General features: G+C 39.4%; 1 long non-coding RNA gene across 1 annotated transcript; it reads right to left on the bottom strand.

Annotated features, from left to right (window-relative positions):
• Positions 1–7,354: 7,354 nt before the first annotated feature.
• LOC130908969 (uncharacterized) lies at positions 7,355–8,192 on the bottom strand. Its single transcript, XR_009061678.1, has 3 exons — positions 8,043–8,192; positions 7,906–7,959; positions 7,355–7,739 (listed from the first exon to the last, which is right to left on the bottom strand). It is a non-coding gene; the product is annotated as an uncharacterized LOC130908969 (long non-coding RNA).
• Positions 8,193–18,339: the final 10,147 nt, after the last annotated feature.

Here is an 18,339-nt window from a genome sequence, read left to right as displayed (position 1 = left end):
TAATTTATTTTCCCCTCAAAATCTAGCCATTAATATCTAAACCCCTGGCAACAAAAGTGAGTACACCGCATGCGAACTACGTACATCCCTAAATGTCCAAATTGAGTACTGCTTGTCATTTTTCCTCCAAAATTATACTGTAAATGTTTGGAACTTTTGTTCAGATAAAAAAAATATATTTTGTTTCAGAACGAGCTCTGTTTTGACATTCTCAAAATCAGGTGACTCTGACTCAGGTGCAGAAATATGCAATTGGGACCTAATTATAATTGCGGAGTCTTCCAATTTACAGTGCCTTGCAAAAGTATACTGCCCCCTTGAACCTTGCAACCTTTCGCCACATTTCAGGCTTCAAACATAAAGATATAAAATTTTTATTTTTTGTCAAGAATCAACAACAAGTGGGACACAATCATGAAGTGGAACAAAATTTATTGGATAATTTAAACTTTTTTAACAAATAAAAAACTGAAAAGTGGGGCGTGCGATATTATTCGGCCCCCTTGCGTTAATACTTTGTAGAGCCACCTTTTGCTCCAATTACAGCTGCAAGTCGCTTGGGGTATGTTTCTATCAGTTTTGCACATCGAGAGACTGACATTCTTGCCCATTCTTCCTTGCAAAACAGCTCGAGCTCAGTGAGGTTGGATGGAGAGTGTTTGTGAACAGCAGTCTTCAGCTCTTTCCACAGATTCTCGATTGGATTCAGGTCTGGACTTTGACTTGGCCATTCTAACACCTGGATACGTTTATTTTTTAACCATTCCATTGTAGATTTGGCTTTATGTTTTGGATCATTGTCCTGTTGGAAGATAAATCTCCGTCCCAGTCTCAGGTCTTGTGCAGATACCAACAGGTTTTCTTCCAGAATGTTCCTGTATTTGGCTGCATCCATCTTCCCGTCAATTTTAACCATCTTCCCTGTCTCTGCTGAAGAAAAGCAGGCCCAAACCATGATGCTGCCACCACCATGTTTGACAGTGGGGATGGTGTGTTCAGGGTGATGAGCTGTGTTGCTTTTACGCCAAACATATCGTTTTGCATTGTGGCCAAAAAGTTCAATTTTGGTTTCATCTGACCAGAGCACCTTCTTCCACATGTTTGGTGTGTCTCCCAGGTGGCTTGTGGCAAACTTTAAACGAGACTTTTTATGGACTGTATGCCTACAGTTTATATGTTCCCGTACAGTGGTCACAACAGGGTGGTAGTTGTGTCCAGGCAAGGCCCTTCAGCATAACTGGTGGTTCAGCTCTTAAGTGGACATTTCAAGTAGAAAGAGAGACTATGTTAAGAGCTGACTATTAGCGATGGCGCAAACTTCCTCCTGTGTCAGCCCTCCCAGTTTAAATGGATAGTTTCTTTGAAATCATCTGTCTAGCTCCATCGCTGAAATTCTCACGTCAGTGTCCCTCAAGAAATCGCTTCCTTTGAGGCGAAAACGAACTGCTGACTGGACGCTAAGAAAATTAGTGTCGAACTTGGGTGATCCAGAGAGGTCATTCCACTCCTCGCTACATAAACAACTTTTGCTGAGTCTGCTTTTCTGGCATGTCCGTGAAGTAAACCACCTTTGCCTTAGGGTGTTGCTGTGATTGAAATGTATCAAGTGTTTTGTTTGGCGAATGAGTTTCACTGACAAACCACCCAGGTGAAGAGATGAACAAATTCCACCTCTTCTTTCCAATCCTCAAACTCGAATATGTCCATTCTTTTCTTTTGGCATATTGCACTCAGTCACAGTTTGTAAGACCCTAAGTGATGTCTGGGCCTTTGTCTGTTTTCTGTGGTTGGGGGCTTTCTGTTTGTTAATAGTTCTGATAACTTTTAGCTTATGTTTTAATGGCTGACGAGCATCAAAGAACAGTGGGGCAAATAAGTATTTAGTCAACCACTAATTGTGCAAGTTCTCCCACTTGAAAATATTAGAGAGGGTTGTAATTGTCAACATGGGTAAACCTCAACCATGAGAGACAGAATGTGGAAAAAACCCAGAAAATCACATTGTTTGATTTTCAAAGAATTTATTTGCAAACCATGGTGGAAAATAAGTATTTGGTCAATACCAAAAGTTCATCTCAATACTTTGTTATGTACCCTTTGTTGACAATAACGGAGGCCAAACGTTTTCTGTTACTTTTCACAAGCTTTTCACACACTGTTGCTGGGATTTTGTCCCATTCCTCCATGCAGATCTCCTCTAGAGCAATGATTCTTTGGGGCTGTCGTTGGGCAACACGGACTTTCAACTTCCTCCTCACCCCGCAGCGTCAAATTGATAACAAGAACGGTGAGCAAAAATCCCAGAACCACACGGGGGGACCTAGTGAATGACTTACAGAGAGTTGGGACCACAGTAACAAAGGCTACTATCAGTAACACAATGCGCCGCCAGGGACTCAAATCCGGCACTGCCAGACGTGTCCCCCTGCTGAAGAAAGTACACGTCCAGGCCCGTCTGCGATTCACTAGAGAGCATTTGGATGATCCAGAAGAGCACTGGGAGAATGTGTTACGGTCAGATGTAACCAAAATCGAACTTCTGGGTAGAAACACAGGTTCTCGTGTTTGGAGGAAAAAGAATACTGAATTGCATCACACCCACTGTGAAGCATGGGGGTGGAAACATCATGCTTTGGGGCTGTTTTTCTGCAAAGGGACTAGGACGACTGATCTGTGTAAAGAATGAATGGGGCCATGTATCGAGAGATTTTGAGTGAAAATCTCCTACCATCAGCAAGGGCATTGAAGATGAGACTTGGCTGGGTCTTTCAGCATGACAACGATCCCAAAAACACAGCCAGGGTAACAAAGGAGTGTCTTTGTAATAAGCATTTCAAGGTCCTGGAGTGACCTAGCCAGTCTTCAGATCTCAACCCCATAGAAAATTTGCAGAGGGAGTTGAAAGTCAGTGTTGCCCAACGACAGCCCCCCCAAAAAAATCACTGCTCTAGAGGAGATCTGCATGAAGGAATGGGCCAAAATACCAGCAACGGTGTGTGAAAAGCTTGTGAAGAGTTACAGAAAACGTTTGGCCTCCGTTACTGCCAACAAAGGGTACATAACAAAGTATTGAGATTAACTTTTGGTATTGACCAAATACTTATTTTCCACCATGATTTGCAAATAAATTCTTTAAAAATCAAACAATGTGATTTTCAGGTTTTTTTTTTTTTTTTCCACATTCTGTCTCATGGTTGATGTTTGCACTGCCCCATGGTGCCACCTTCAGAATGTGAATTATTTTTAAACACGAACAACATAGAAAAATGGTTTTCTTTATTAAATACTTCATTGAGTGAGTCCACTTAAATCCACTCATGCTTTGACGCTCATGCTGCTGAGAACAGCCTCTCACTTACACAATGAGTTGCCACAGCACACTTCTGCAAGTGTAGCGATGATTGACACATTTGTGCCTTTGATCGTAGAGCTACCAAGCTTCTATGGAAAGATCAAAGCTACAAACCTGTCAATTATCGATAACTTAAAGTACCAAAAGCATGCTGGACAGTTTGGCCGTACTGCTTTGCAGGAGGGACGGTGAGAGGCTGTGGCTCTGTACTAGCATGAAGCAGAAAAACATAATATTAAAAAAAAAAAAAAAAATTAAAAACCCGATCCTTTTCGTCCGATTCTTTAAATAATGGCGCGATCAGCCATATTTCCGATTATTTGATCGGATCGAGACATCCCTAGTTAAAGTATTTCTGTCATCCCCTGCCCCCCAGTTTTCTGGAAGGGCTGACAACAAATTTTCCATTAGCAACACACACATCGGTGGATCGTCCTGAGGAGGGGCCCACAAATAATTGTAACTAGCGAGCAACAGCAAACTCCCATCGGACGATCCACTAGGGGGACCCTTTTTACTCATTGCACCAGGGCCCTGCTCACATTTGTTCCACCACTGACTAAAGTATCCCTCATTTTTCGCGGTTAATGGGGACCAGAACCCTCAGTGATAAGTGAAAGTAGTTGGGTTTTTGTTTTGTTTTGTGCGTGTTCAATGTTTTTATTGAAATTTATCATTGGAAAGAGATACATATAAGACATGTTTTTTCACATTTTTCCCCAAATAATTAATAAAAAAAAAGATGGTTTATATATATTTTGACAAATTGTTTTCAAGCACTTCAAGTTAATAATTTTGATCAATTTTAAACATCTTAGTCCCACCGAATTATTTTAAAACAAGAATAAAGTAGTAAAAAAATGCTTGGCTTTATGAAATGCTAAAAGCTGCTTACTTACAGACGATGAGTTGCCACAGCAACTGTTTAACAAGTTAAACGATGATTGAAGTATGCGGCGCTTGTGAAGTCCGTCACTGACAAGATCAAATGCAAACATCTGACTTTAATAAGCAACTCCAGTGCACGTGCACTGCCTGCCTGACGAACAAAGAGCAGGGAGAGGGAGGGAGGGAGGATGAGAGAGTGAAGCCTGAGTTATGCTCCTGCGTTGCGGTTACAGCGAATCGACTACGGCGTCAATGAGCATTCGATAGTTCTGTCACAAGGGAACGCATTGCTCAGTCTGTAATTCACCGCCAAGCCACTAGAGGGGCGTGGGGTTGTGTTTGTATGGTTTTGGGGGATGCTTGTCGACTTTTAGTTTTCTTCCGGTTACACAATGCCAACGGAGAAAAAAGTTATGTAAGGTGGAGCACTTGAATGTGGATCTTCACAAATTGTTTGCCGTTTTGCAATCTTAATAATGTCTTGACGAGACATTGTCGAGGTTGTCGTACCTGCGGACCTTTTTGATCATACTGTCGTCGGCTTGGTCCGTTTTTTTCGTGCAGCACAATAATGTTTGAAAATGGCAGTGATTTCGCGCTGAAAAGGAAACAACAGTCTGAGTGGACCAATCCAACTCCATTTCCGCCACGTCGTATGCGTTGACGTGATGCAAAGTCAGAAAATTCTGGAGGTGAACGTCAGGCTATGGCGGAGGGTCGTAAATCGGGTCTTCTTTGATGGCGCAGGTCTGACGCGGAAGCATAAGTCGACCTTGAGACTGCGATTGGTTCAGCGCAGCTCTTCTGAATTTTTTTTTTTTTTTAATTTAAAAGAAAAATCCGCGATGGACTGAGGGCGCAAGTTTGAAGCGCAAAGTAGCAAGGGATTACTGTATATAGCCTAGTTTAATACATTGTAACATTTTGGCGCTGAAACATGATCACTCACGACCAGTCCCTCACAGATCAAATCTCCATTGCTGTTAATGAGAGTAAATGAATGAACTTTTCGGGGAAGTCTTTAGAGCTGTGCATGATGGGATATACCCAGATAGCAGACCGACGTTGAAAAGATGATGGATCAACATTCCACTGTCGATCTTATATCGTTGAATCAAAGTCACTTTTTCACCGTCAAAGTTGTTTCAACGTTAAAATCCTTACAAAACCTAAACGTCATTTTGATTATTAATAATATTGGGACAACGCTGAATCAATATTATGTTTTTGAGCAAAACGCCCGCTCACCCATAATTCAATGACTTTTCAATCATATTTCCCTGTCAGTCATAAATCATCTATTTATCAACATTAGTTTATCAACTACAAAACAATGTTAACCCAACCATCGCCTGACATACCATAGAACAACGTTGTTTCAATGTCACTTGACGTCGAAAATTTCGATGTCATCCATACTGATGATTTTGATGGAAAATCAACGTTTATTCAATGTCTGTCTGCTCTCTGGGTACAGTCATCAAGTGGAATATGGGGGCTAGAATAATGGCATTGTTGTGGGTTGGGGCCTGAGTGGTGGTTTATGGAAGTCTATAAATGGACGGTGTAGGCCAGGGGTCCCCAAACTACCGGCCACCGGGCTGGATACGGGCTGCCTCCACATTTGGTCCAGCCCCCTGAACAAATTTTCTTTTTCCCCCAATGGTGTTATTTATTTCCTGGCTTTTTTCTGTGATGAACACAGAGAGGGTTATTTGGTTATTATCTATTTAATTGATAGTGTTTTAATTAGGGTTGTTCCGATCATGTTTTTTTGCTCCTGATCCGATCCCGATCGTTTTAGTTTGAGTATCTGCCGATCCCGACATTTCCCGATCCGATTGCTTTTTTTTTTGTGCTCCCGATTCAATTCCAATCATTCCCGATAATTTTTCCCGATCATATACATTTTGGCAATGCATTAAGAAAAAAAATGAATAAAACTCGGAAGAATATACGTATACATTCAACGTACAGTACATAAGTACTGTATTTGTTTATTATGACAATAAATCCTCAAGATGGCATTTACATTATTAACATTCTTTCTGTGAAAGGGATCCACGGATAGAAAGACTTGTGACTTTGTATATTGTGACTAAATATTGCCATCTAGTGTATTTGTTGAGCTTTCAGTAAATGATGCTGTGGCCATGCCCAATGCATGATGGGAAGTGGAACCATGACTGTGCGCAGTGCTATCAATTGATATATTTTCTCTGTGTTGGGAAATAACATAAGGTGTTAAGATAAAGATCAATTTCTACCTTGCTTCCCCACATTGCCCCCCATGAAATTTCTAATTGTAGGGAGAGGGATTGCTAGGCTTTAGACATTTAAAAAAAGGCTCCAAAGGCTGCCAAAATTCACTCTACTCATTTTACGCTGCCTTTTATCTCTCTATATAGGTAAAATGGCGCAATTACAGATTGAGCACGACAATGCGTGAGTGGGTCGTGCAGCGCATGCATTAATTATAATTAAAATTATAATAATTTTTAAAAAATTAATTATCACCGTTATCGGGATAAATTTGATAACCCTACCTTAAGCCTAAACTAAATTTTGACTCTAGATGAGTGTAACATATTAGTCTGTAATGGTAAATACAATTAGAAAACGATTTAATTAAAAAATATATATTTATTTAAAAAAGGCATGGCCGATATTTTTTTGCCGATTCCGATACACTGAAAATGACGTCTCGATCGATCGGGACATCTTTAGTTATAAAAAAAATAATAAATAATAATATTATATTTTTATTTTGTTCTGTGAAGAATCCAGAAAGGTTTATTTGATAGTGGCTTTCTGAAAAACAATACATTTTTACATTTAGGCACTGCTGCAATCGTGACACTTTTTCTGTTACAAACTGACCCGGCCCCTCGTCAGAGAAGGGAAAAGTTATGTGGCCCTCACAGGAAAAAGTTTGGGGACCCCTGGATTAGGCTTTCGTCAAAACAACCAAGACAATAAAAGAGATAACCGTATCAAATGTTGTCTTTACAAAATCACGTTCAGTTTTTCATGGCACGGTTTATTACTGTGTTGTACTTTGTATTTATATAGCACAACTACATTGAATAATTGAACTAGATGTTTCTAAAGGGAGACACTTTCAGACCTTTGCCTATATTAAGTAAAAAGATGGAATCGGGCCAGTTATCATTAAAATGTATACCTATGTAGTCTCTTAAATGTTGCTCCTGCTACAGAGCGAGCCTTGATTTTTGAGAAACCGTCTAAATTGTTTTTCTATATCTGTCACGCTGTGTACCTTATGCAGTCCACTAGATGGCAGTGTCGCTCCATTGGCTGTGAATAAGCCCACGTCTCGTAGCTCCTGTTGTGTTGGATATACAGCATTGGCTTTCGTACTTTATTTAACCATAAACCTCCACCATAAATAAAGTCCAACTTTCAGCCTCTCAAGGGAGCATGAGTGTCTGGAATCCATCCAACGTCCTAGTTGTTCAGTCTCAAAGTGACCACCTCCCTGCACATGATGGATATGTACACATAGTAAAGGAGAAGCGCGACAAAGAAGTCTATTAACCCCCACAGACTGAAAACCGCCTCAGGGATAATGTCTGGCTTTGAGGCCAGGTAGAGAAAATTCAGTTTTAGAACATATAGAAGGGCCACCCATGGAGAACATTCACCTAAAATTGCGGCCAAAGAGAGTCCTGTACTTCATCTTGAGGCCTGTCCATGAACTGATCGAAATAGGGGGGAAATGAAGTTACCAGCAACATCAAGTCTGTGATAAAAAAATAAAAAATAATAAAATACACAATACCGTAGGCGAAGTTTGACTTATGTGGCTGGGAGGCACAACATGTTGAAGACCCTGTGAGTGCGCACATTTTTCTGTTGGACCTAGTGGAGAAGTAGATGCCGACTTTTGCCTTCCACGTAGATATCCAATTTACTGCCAAGTTTTTTCCAGTCACTCACACCCTTGTAAAATGAATTGTCACCGTGGTCAGTTTGAAAATGGCGGCCAGCAAAATAAGAGATGGCTCCTTTTTGACTGAATATTCCAGGCAGGAAAATTTATCATAATACGTTGAAAATAAACGTTTTTTTTTGTTTCTCATAATTTATTAGGGGAATTCGTATTCAGGCTACCGAGGACCGCTATAATTTTGGCAAAGATCGGGGTTCATTGAATATGGTACGCCCAGTGGTGGTTCTGTTGTACAATTAGCGTCTTTAGAAACTGAAACTCCACTCACCATTTTGGTGGTGGTCTCTGGCGTTTCGTGGTCCACATCTTCAATTCTTGGTTCTCACTCAGTAGTTGTTGTTGCTTTTGAAAAACTAAGTTTGAAAAAACTACATCATTATCAATCTTGCCTCTTCTGTCCTCAGGTAGTTTTGACTAAGTAAAGCAAATGACCGTCTCTAAGGTGCTAGTCACATGATCTATTCGAAAAATTATTTTGACTCATTATAATTATTTTTTTTTTCATTCATTGTTGTTTGTTTTATTGCTTTACAACTTTTATAGACAACACTTTACCAGCAAAGTCTTAATTTTAAATTCATACACACTGTATGGGGAAATCAATTACATGCAATGAGATATTTCGCCCACCGGGGGGGTTATGCTAGCTCAGAAGCTCTTAATTGTGTGAGATCAGCAGATTTTGGGTCATTGATGTTTTCATGAGAAATATTTGCATTTTGAGCTAAGGGGAGTGATCCATCTTGTGAACTGATTTACTAATCATAACATCTCACCTCAATAAGCAGCTGCATAATTCGTAAATCACACTCAAGGATCGTATTGAGCAGCTTGCAATATTGAGGTCTACTCTCCACAATCATATGTACAAAGTCAAATAGAATAGCTCACGTACACTGTTTCCAGTCAGAGATGTATTGCACCCACAGACCTTGCCTGCATACATTACAATGCTACTAATCAAACTTTAGGGATTTCAAGCAGCGGTCGTGGGGGAACCCAATCCTTGTAATGTGAGCTGAAAGCTAAAGTACATCATTAGTAGTAGTTTAAAAGTACGGTTTCTGTCTCCCAATTTTTCACCAAACCGGTAGTGTAAATTTTTAAATTATATAGATGATCCACCAATCCAAACATTGATCTTCTGCTCCATTCACCCATCACTGTTTAACAAGACCCTAGAGGTTAATCAGTGATAGAATTAGAACCCCTCTTCTCACCTCTACAGTACTCATTTCCCATTTTAACGTATGTGTATTTCAGCACACATTTATGAACAAACCCCCTCAGTCTATGTCTTTCTTAGAAAATAAGGTATCCTCCTATAATAATATTAGAAAATTATCACTTGCATTTGGCACACTTGTGGACTTTTTCCCCACTGGAGGAAAAGTGGTAGCATTGTAAATGGCCTTAGACACTGACAGACTTATGAAGTCTGTAATTTTGTTGTTGTTGTATTTTTACTTATTAATATGCCTAATATTACCTGTCAATATTTACCTTTAGGCAGACGTGGGTAGAGTAGCCAAGTAGCCAAAAATTTTACTCAAAAGTAGAGTTACCTCAAAATATTATTTGAGTAAAAGTAGTCATCCAAAAAAATGTACTCAAGTACAAGTAAAAAAGTGTTTGGTGAAAAGAATACTCAAGTAATGTTTTTTTTTATTTTTTTTAACAATAGTATTTTTTTTACTCAGCTGTTCTTATTATGCTGTACTATATAACCTATTACAGAACCACATTAAGCCAAAGAAATAATAATAATACACTGATCCCTCATTTTTCCCAGTTAATGGGGACCAAAACCTACCGCGATAAGTGAAAAACCGCAAAGTAGCATCCCTCCACCCCCCCAAAAATACTGTTGTTGTTTTTTTGTTTTTTTTTCCTCATTGTATTTATTCAGACTTTATATATATAAATATACACCGTAATTTTCGCACTATCAGGCGCACCTGACTAGAAGCCGATACCCACCAAATTTGACACGAAAACGACTTTTTCATGGATAAGCCGCACTGGACTATAAGCCACAGCTGTGTCCGCACTGTATTATGAGATATTTACACCAAAAGATATTAACCGGTAGCCCTTTATTTGACAGCGGCATCATACGACAGTCATAACACCAAATGAACCACCATGAAGCTTTGAACCATTTGGATTCAAAGCTTCATTGGTTCAAGAAGCTTCATTTGGCCATCACTGCTCCTTTGGAGTAGACAGTCAACCTCTGCTGCCACCTGCTGTCAACACTGTTGTTGTCCAACATGCCTCATGGCATGCATTGCAGCGCTACAGATGTAAATAACAATCAAAATTCATGTTCTGTGCTAATTATTTCTTCAGTTACTGTTCCGGTTGTTTCATTCATTGCTAGTTATGGTTTTTGGTAGCATTTTATTTGACAGTGGCACCATAAGACTATCAGAATTATGACATGACACTGCCATGAGCATTAATGAATGCTTTGACAGATGTCATTTTCAGTCATCCGGGAAATTATCTCTCCCTTTGGAATGGATGTAAAATATCCAAGCTGGACGTAAATGGACTTTGCCAGATAATTTGCTAATTTGATAGTGTCATGTCACAGTTATGACGTTCTTATGGCGCCGCTGTCAAATAAAGTGTTACCTATTAACACAAATAAATCAACAAATACGCCGGACTTGGACTATAAGCCGCAGAATTCAAAATGAAGGAAAAAAGTAGCGGCTTATAGTCTGAAAATTACGGTATTTTAAGTTAAGTTTTATAAACACTTTAAATGTTATAAATATGATAAGTTTTAAACATGTTACTGTCCCACAGATTTTTTTTTTTATCAAGGAAAAAAGTAGACGCCCAATCCGTTTTAAAAAAAGTAAAATAAAAAAATTATAATGCTTGTCTCTATTAAATGCTTCATTGAGTGTCCACTCAAATCCGCTCCAGCTGCTCACCTACACACAATGAGCTGCCACAGCAACTGTTTAATCCCACGGATTTTTTTTTTTTTTTTATCAAGGAAAAAAGTAGACGCCCAATCCGTTTTAAAAAAAAAGTAAAATAAAAAAAAAATAAAATGCTTGTCTCTATTAAATGCTTCATTGAGTGTCCACTCAAATCCGCTCCTGCTCACCTACACACAATGAGTTGCCACAGCAACTGTTTAATCCCACGGATTTTTTTTTTTTTTCAAGGAAAAAAGTAGACGCCCAATCCGTTTTAAAAAAAGTAAAATAAAAAAAATAAAATGCTTGTCTCTTAAATGCTTCATTGAGTGTCCACTCAAATCCGCTCCAGCTGCTCACCTACACACAATGAGTTGCCACAGCAACAGTTTAACAAGTTAAACGATGATTGACGCATGCGGCCCTTTGAAGGTCGAGTCTCTGGCAAGATCAAAGCTTAACCGTCTGTCAACCATCTTTTACTTTAGTAAGCAACTCCAGTTCACTCTCTGACAAACAAAGAGCAGGGAGGGAGGGAGGGAGCGTGAGACAATGCGATCGGCTGGGGGCAGCTCATCTGTATTCTTTTTTTTTTTTAATTTAAAAAAAAAATCGCGATGGACTGAAGGTGCAAAGTTTGAAGCACGAAGTAGCGAGGGATCACTGTAATATAATTCCCACAAAAGAAAAATAATCTGCACAACTGAAGCATCATTCGTCCAAATAGTATGAGTGCCCTCTAGTGGAGAATATAGTTCCTAATTTGAATAGTTGAATAGTGAAAACAGGTAGTCTCCGCGGTAAGACACACTCGACTTATGTGATTTTGACTGTACGAGTCTCATCCGCCATTTTGTCTATGATCTTTTTTTTTTTTTTTTTTTTTTTTTGTCGCGTAACGGTGTCGAGTGTGTGTTTGAGCTCCATATTTTTCTCAGTGTAACATGTCAAGTTCCCCTGCAAATATTTGTTTCGCCAATAAGAGGAGCTGTTGTCTCACTGAGGTTAATTGAAAATTTACATGAAGCTCAATTTACTATTATTGTTTTTTTTTTTTTTTTTTTGCGTGCATTGTTTTTTGAGTTTTGAGACCTTTCAAGATGACATGTTAGTTCTTGGTGTTGGATTTTTTTCCAAATAAATTTATAAATTTCCCCCCAAAATAATACTCCAGTGGAATTTTGGATTTTTTTTCCTCTTCATTGCGCATTTTTTGGCTGGTGCGACTTTAGTCAGGTGCGACTTAACTACCGTATTTTTCGGACTAGTTTTTCTAACAATGAAATGGTTAAAAATGTCTGGTGATGAACTATAAACTGCAGTAGTTAGTTTTAAAATGAGTGAACTAGGAGTGGGAACCTCTTGGTACCTCACGATACGATACGATTTGCGATGCAAAGCTCACGATAACGATGATCTGACGATATGGCGATACAACGATTATTGATACATTGGTTATAATATCATCCTAGGATATTCTACAAACTAATTAACAGAAAAACAAGCTTCTACTGTGAATTGGAATTAGTTTATCACTAGTAGACGTCCAATCCATTTGAACTGGGAGGGTGGCAGCGAATGAACATTCGTTCATTCGCTGCCATCCCTCCCACTTCAAACAGATTGAACGTCTATGGCTGTCAGTGACAGTCAATGCCAGGCAATTAGGTAATTTTGGTCCATTTAAGGTCTCACTGGAACAGCACCAAACAAAAGTTCCAGCATCATCACCTTGTCCAGTGCAGATTCTTGACTCTTGCGCCTTGTCCAATGCAGATTCTTCACTCTTGACAAGGTGATGATGATGGAACTTTTGTTTGGTGCCGTTCCAGTGAGATTTACAAAGATGACTGCCTGAAGAAGACATCAAAATTCCCTCAGTCCTTGATGATATGGGGCTGCATATCAGGCAAAGGCACTGGGGAGATGGCTGTGGTTTAAAATTTTAGACAGCTTTCTTATCCCTTCAGTTGAAAATATGTTTGTCGTGTTCCAAGATGACGATGCATCATGCCACAGACCTAAAACTGTTAAAACATTCCTTGGAGAAAGACTCATCCAGTCAATGTCATGGCCTGCAAATAGCCCTTGACACCTTTTTAAAACGATATCTCGATTCCAGGGCCAGCCCAGGCCATTTGGGGGCCCTAAGCAAAATAATGCAAAGGGGCCCATATTTTTGGCCCACCATTTCGTCACAGTGTACTGTGAAACCCATACATGCAATCCAAGCCATACGTCCATATTTTGTATGTTAATCAGATTTTGTTGCACTGCATACTTCAAACTTCTCACCCCAAATGATTGTCAGTACTTACAGTAGATAGCGCCAAACCTTTTTCTAAAAGAGGAAAGAAATAAGTTAAGGAAGAACTTTTATTTTTTTAAAGCTTGTAATCAAGTATCAAAACTCACAAAAGTCAAATAAACCAAACTGTAGTAAACACAATAGAATATAAATTAAACAATTGCCAGATTGGGGGCCCCCTAGTGGTCAGGGGCCCTAAGCAGCTGCATAGTCTGCGTATAGGCTGGGCCGGCCCTGCTCGATTCTTGGCAGGAGCATATCGATAACCTTTTGGGATACAAAGTATCACGATATATCACCATTTCAATATTTTGTCACACCCTTAGAGTGAACCAAACTTGGAACTAGTTTGTGTAGAAAATTGACTTTCCCAACATTGGCTTTGCACGATAAATCACATGGCGCATTGATTCCGCTACAAACTAGCTGATTAGCCTGCACTTCTTCGGCAGCTGACAGCTGGCGTTTGCTTTTTTTTCTTGATTGGTTTCATCTTCTGCGGCTTGGTATACAGAGAAAACCTCCCTTCGTTCGTTTGTCCATAGCTTTATCCAAAGTTCATGGCTCAAAAGAATCATTTTCTGTCTTCATTTTTGTTCAATTCATTGATTCATTGAACATTTCTGTCTTTCAGAGTGTCAGAATGAATTTTTGGGATGAGGTTTCCTTTGGAGTGTTTTGACTATTCAGCTGTCAGAAAAATGTTATGAGGTTTCATCATTTATTATCAGTTCACCGCCGAAGGCTTTGTGGTGATGGCTTAAGGGGGGGAGGCAAACATCTAGGCTTTTATTGCAGCGTTATAATGTGAAGTTGGATTTCTAATGTGTTGCCAATGCTTTTTTTTTTTTTTTCAAAATTTCAACCCTTACCAAATCGTTGCATATCCTTGAAAAGCACCACTCCTTGTCCAACTCAGTTTGTTTTATCACCAAATGGAAAGTTTGTGACTTCATCTTAAGGATGAAAGGTGAAAGTGACAAATTTTCTCCTCCGCAGCACCTGTCAGCTGTCACCACAATGGCCTGTCGAGCAAACCATCCATCTTTGCCGAAACTCGTCTCTCAGCTTTTAGGTTCCGAAAACTGTTTGAATACTGATGTGTGCAACAAATATGGTGTTTAATAGAAGCAAGAGATCTCTAAACTACTTTATTAAAAGCAAATTGTATTCCCTCAACAAGTGTTTCAGCGCAACAACTATTTTGCATCTTTAAGTCTTCCAGTGGTTCTGCAATATTCGAAAGATATATACAGTGCTCAATCTTGGTCTCATCTGACCAAAGCACATGGTCCCAGTTGAAGCCTGCGACCGTGTGCATTTTTGTGTGAGACTAAGATTGAGCTTTTTGGCAACAAACACTCTACGTGGGTCTGGCGTGCCACGAAAGATGCACATGCTGAAAAGCACCTCATACCCACTGTGAAGTATGGGGGTGGTCAGTGATGCTGTGAGGCTGTTTCGCTTCCAAAGGCCCTGGGAACCTTGTTAGGGTGCATAGCATCATGAATGCTTTGAAATACCAGGACATTTTAAATCAAAATGTAGAGATGCCGATCGATCGGGTCCGATCACGTCATTTTCAAAGTAGCGGAATCGGCAAAAAAATATCGGCCATGCCTTTTTTTAATATATATTTTATAATTAAATCGTTTTCTAATTGTATTTAGCGTTACAGACATAATATGTTACACTCATCCAGAGTTTAGGCTTTAGTTTAGGCTTAAGGTAGGGTTATCAAATTTATCCCGATAACGGCGGTAATTGATTTTTTAAAAAATGTATCACGTTAAAATATTTAACGCAATTAATGTATGCACTGCACGACCCACTCACGCATTGTCGCGCTCAATCTCTAATGGCGCCGTTTTACCTATATGGAGAGATAAAAGGCAGCGTAAAATGAGTAGAGAGAATTTTGGCAGCCTTTGGAGCCTTTTATTAATTGGCTAAAGCCTTACAATCCCTCTCCCTACGATTAGAAATATCATGGTATGCAATGTGGGAAAGCAAGGTAGCAATTGATCTTTTTCTTAACACCTTATGCTATTTCCCAACGCAGAGAAAATATATCAATTGGTAGCACTACTTACAGTCATGGTTCCACTTCCCATCATGCATTTGGGCATGGCTACAGTATCATTTACTGAAAGCTCAACAAATACACTAGATGGCAATATTTAGTCACAATATACAAAGTCACAAGTCTTTCTATCCGTGGATCCCTCTCACAGAAGCATTCTTTAATGCCCATTATCGTGTCATGTCATAATTATGACATAATTATAAGTGTTACCTATTAACCCAAATGAATCACCAAAGAAGCTGCACTGGAATATAAGCCACAGGATTCAAAATGAAGGGAAAAAGTAGCGTCTTATAGTCCGAAAATTACGGTAGCTTGATTAAATCACTTTGTTTTGCAGCGATAAAGAAAACAAGATGAGACATTGATATGTGAACATTTTTTAATAAAGAATTGAATATTTCCTGGGGTGTCCTAATTTTGTCACATGACTGTTTCTATACATTTAAAATGTTAATGTCATAACCAGTATGTACAGTGCCCTCCATGATTATTGGCACCCCTGAAAAAGAGGTGTTTTTTAGCTTCTAATAAAATTTTTTTATTCAAATAATATGGGACCGTGGGGGAAAAAAATCCAACCTTCAATACAAGTGCATTCATTCAGTGGGGAAAAAATCCCACATAAAGAAATAATTATTTGACTCCAAATAATGTGTGTCACAATTATTAGCACCCCTGCTGTTAATACTTTGTACAACCCCCTTTTGCCAACAAAACAAGGTCTGGGTACTGAGATGGCCATGGGAGGAGCTTGATATTGTGTCTGGTGAACCATTTCTGTGTAGATTTGGCCATATGTTTAGGGTCATTGTCTTGCTGAAAGACCCAGAGACGACCCATCTTCAGCTTTCGGGCAGAGGGCAACACATTTTTAAAGGGTTGTTCCGATCATGTTTTTTTGCTCCCGATCCGATCCCGATCGTTTTAGTTTGAGTATCTGCCGATCCCGATACTTCCTGATCCGATTGCTTTTTTTTGCTCCCGATTCAATTCCAATCATTTCCAATATTTTTTCCCGATCATATACATTTTGGCAATGCATTAAGGAAAAAAAGGAATAAAACTCAGACGAATATGTACATTCAACATACAGATGGCGATATAGTGTAAAGCGCTTTGAGAGCCTTGAAAGGTGGACAAAGCGCTATAAGAAAAGTAAAAAAAGAAAGAAAAGAAAGAAAGTACATAAGTAATGTATTTGTTTATTATGACAATCCTCAAGATGGCATTTACATTATTAACATTCTTTCTGTGATAGGGATCCACGGATAGAAAGACTTGTGACTTTGTATATTGGGACTAAATATTGCCATCTAGTGTATTTGTTGAGCTTTCAGTACATGATACTGTAGCCATATCCAAATGCATGATGGGAAGTGGAACCATGACTGTGAGTAGTGCTACCAATCTTCGTTGGCAAATAACAGAAGGTGTTAAGAAAAAGATCAATTGCTACCTTGCTTCCCCACATTGCTTCCCATGATATTTCTAATCGTAGGGAGAGGGATTGTAAGGCTTTAACCATTTAAAAAAAAAAGGCTCCAAAGGCTGCCAAAATTCACTCTACTCATTTTACGCTGCCTTTAAGCTCTCTATATAGGTAAAACGGCGCCATTACTGATTGAGCGCAACAATGCGTGTGTGGGTCGTGCAGCGCATGGATTAATTGCGTTAAATATCTTAACGTGATACATTTTTTTAAAAATGAATTACCGCTGTTATCGGGATAAATTTGATAACCCTACTTTAAGCCTAAACTAAAGCCTAAACTCTGGATGAGTGTAACCTATTATGTATATAAAGTTAAATACAATTAGAAGACGATTTAATTAAAAAATATGTATATATTAAAAAAAGGCATGTCCGATTTTTTTTTGCCGATTCCGATACTTTGAAAATGTTGTGATTGGACGGCACACCGATCGATCGGGACATCTCTAGGATCCGCCACAGCTCCCCATAAATGGTGGTCGAATTCCAAATCATTTACAAAGTATATCATAGAACAAATGGGACGTTAAACTAGCGATGTAAGTATCTGAAAATGACCCATTTCGAAGATTTAATAGGGAATTTACACCAGTATTGAGTCCTGATAGTCCTGTCAGGTTTCCAGGGAGCTTCTGGAACTTCTTTAGAGAGACTTTTACAGCCCAGACAAGTGCATTTATGAGCAATGACGGCCAATCACCACCGTTTACATTGTCCATGCAGAATTCCACCTCATATGCCAACACCCCCGTAGCAGCCATCACCCGGGACTACTAGTGGATTGTGTTTGTCCAAATGAATTCACACTTGACAGATGTACTGTACAGCTGGACAATATATATGGCCGCGCATCTAGTCTCCGGCAGAAGCTCTTATCAGCTTGGCAGTGCTGTAATTCCCGCTTCCACTGCCAGGGTTCACTTTTGGAACGTTTGCAAGCAGACAGCCAAGAATTAGATTTGGGATTAAGGTGCGTGTATGAGTGGGTTCGGCTCGGCTCTCCATCACTGAAATTGGAATGGATGAGTACTCCCCACTAGTGTCTCGGTTACTGTTCATTAACGTGCAGATTTGAGGAACTGTGCCTAGTAACACAAGATGAAAAGACGTTGTTTGCTCAACCTTTCACATCTGTTTATGATCGTCAACAACATGCGAGGAACAGGGGTGCTGTTATTATGTTTCTATGCATGTGTTTGGTTTGATTTGGATTTATTTAGGTTTGACTGGATGCAGGCTCATCTCATGTCTTTGCACGGTTCACCAAACGTCCTCACTTATTCACTTTGAGCAAAGCCA

The sequence above is a fragment of the Corythoichthys intestinalis genome, chromosome 20 (assembly GCF_030265065.1).
Source record: "Corythoichthys intestinalis isolate RoL2023-P3 chromosome 20, ASM3026506v1, whole genome shotgun sequence".
Classification (NCBI taxonomy): Eukaryota; Metazoa; Chordata; class Actinopteri; order Syngnathiformes; family Syngnathidae; genus Corythoichthys; species Corythoichthys intestinalis.
The sequence above is the reverse complement of the archived record's forward strand: the minus strand, read 5'-3'. Positions and strand labels throughout refer to the sequence as shown.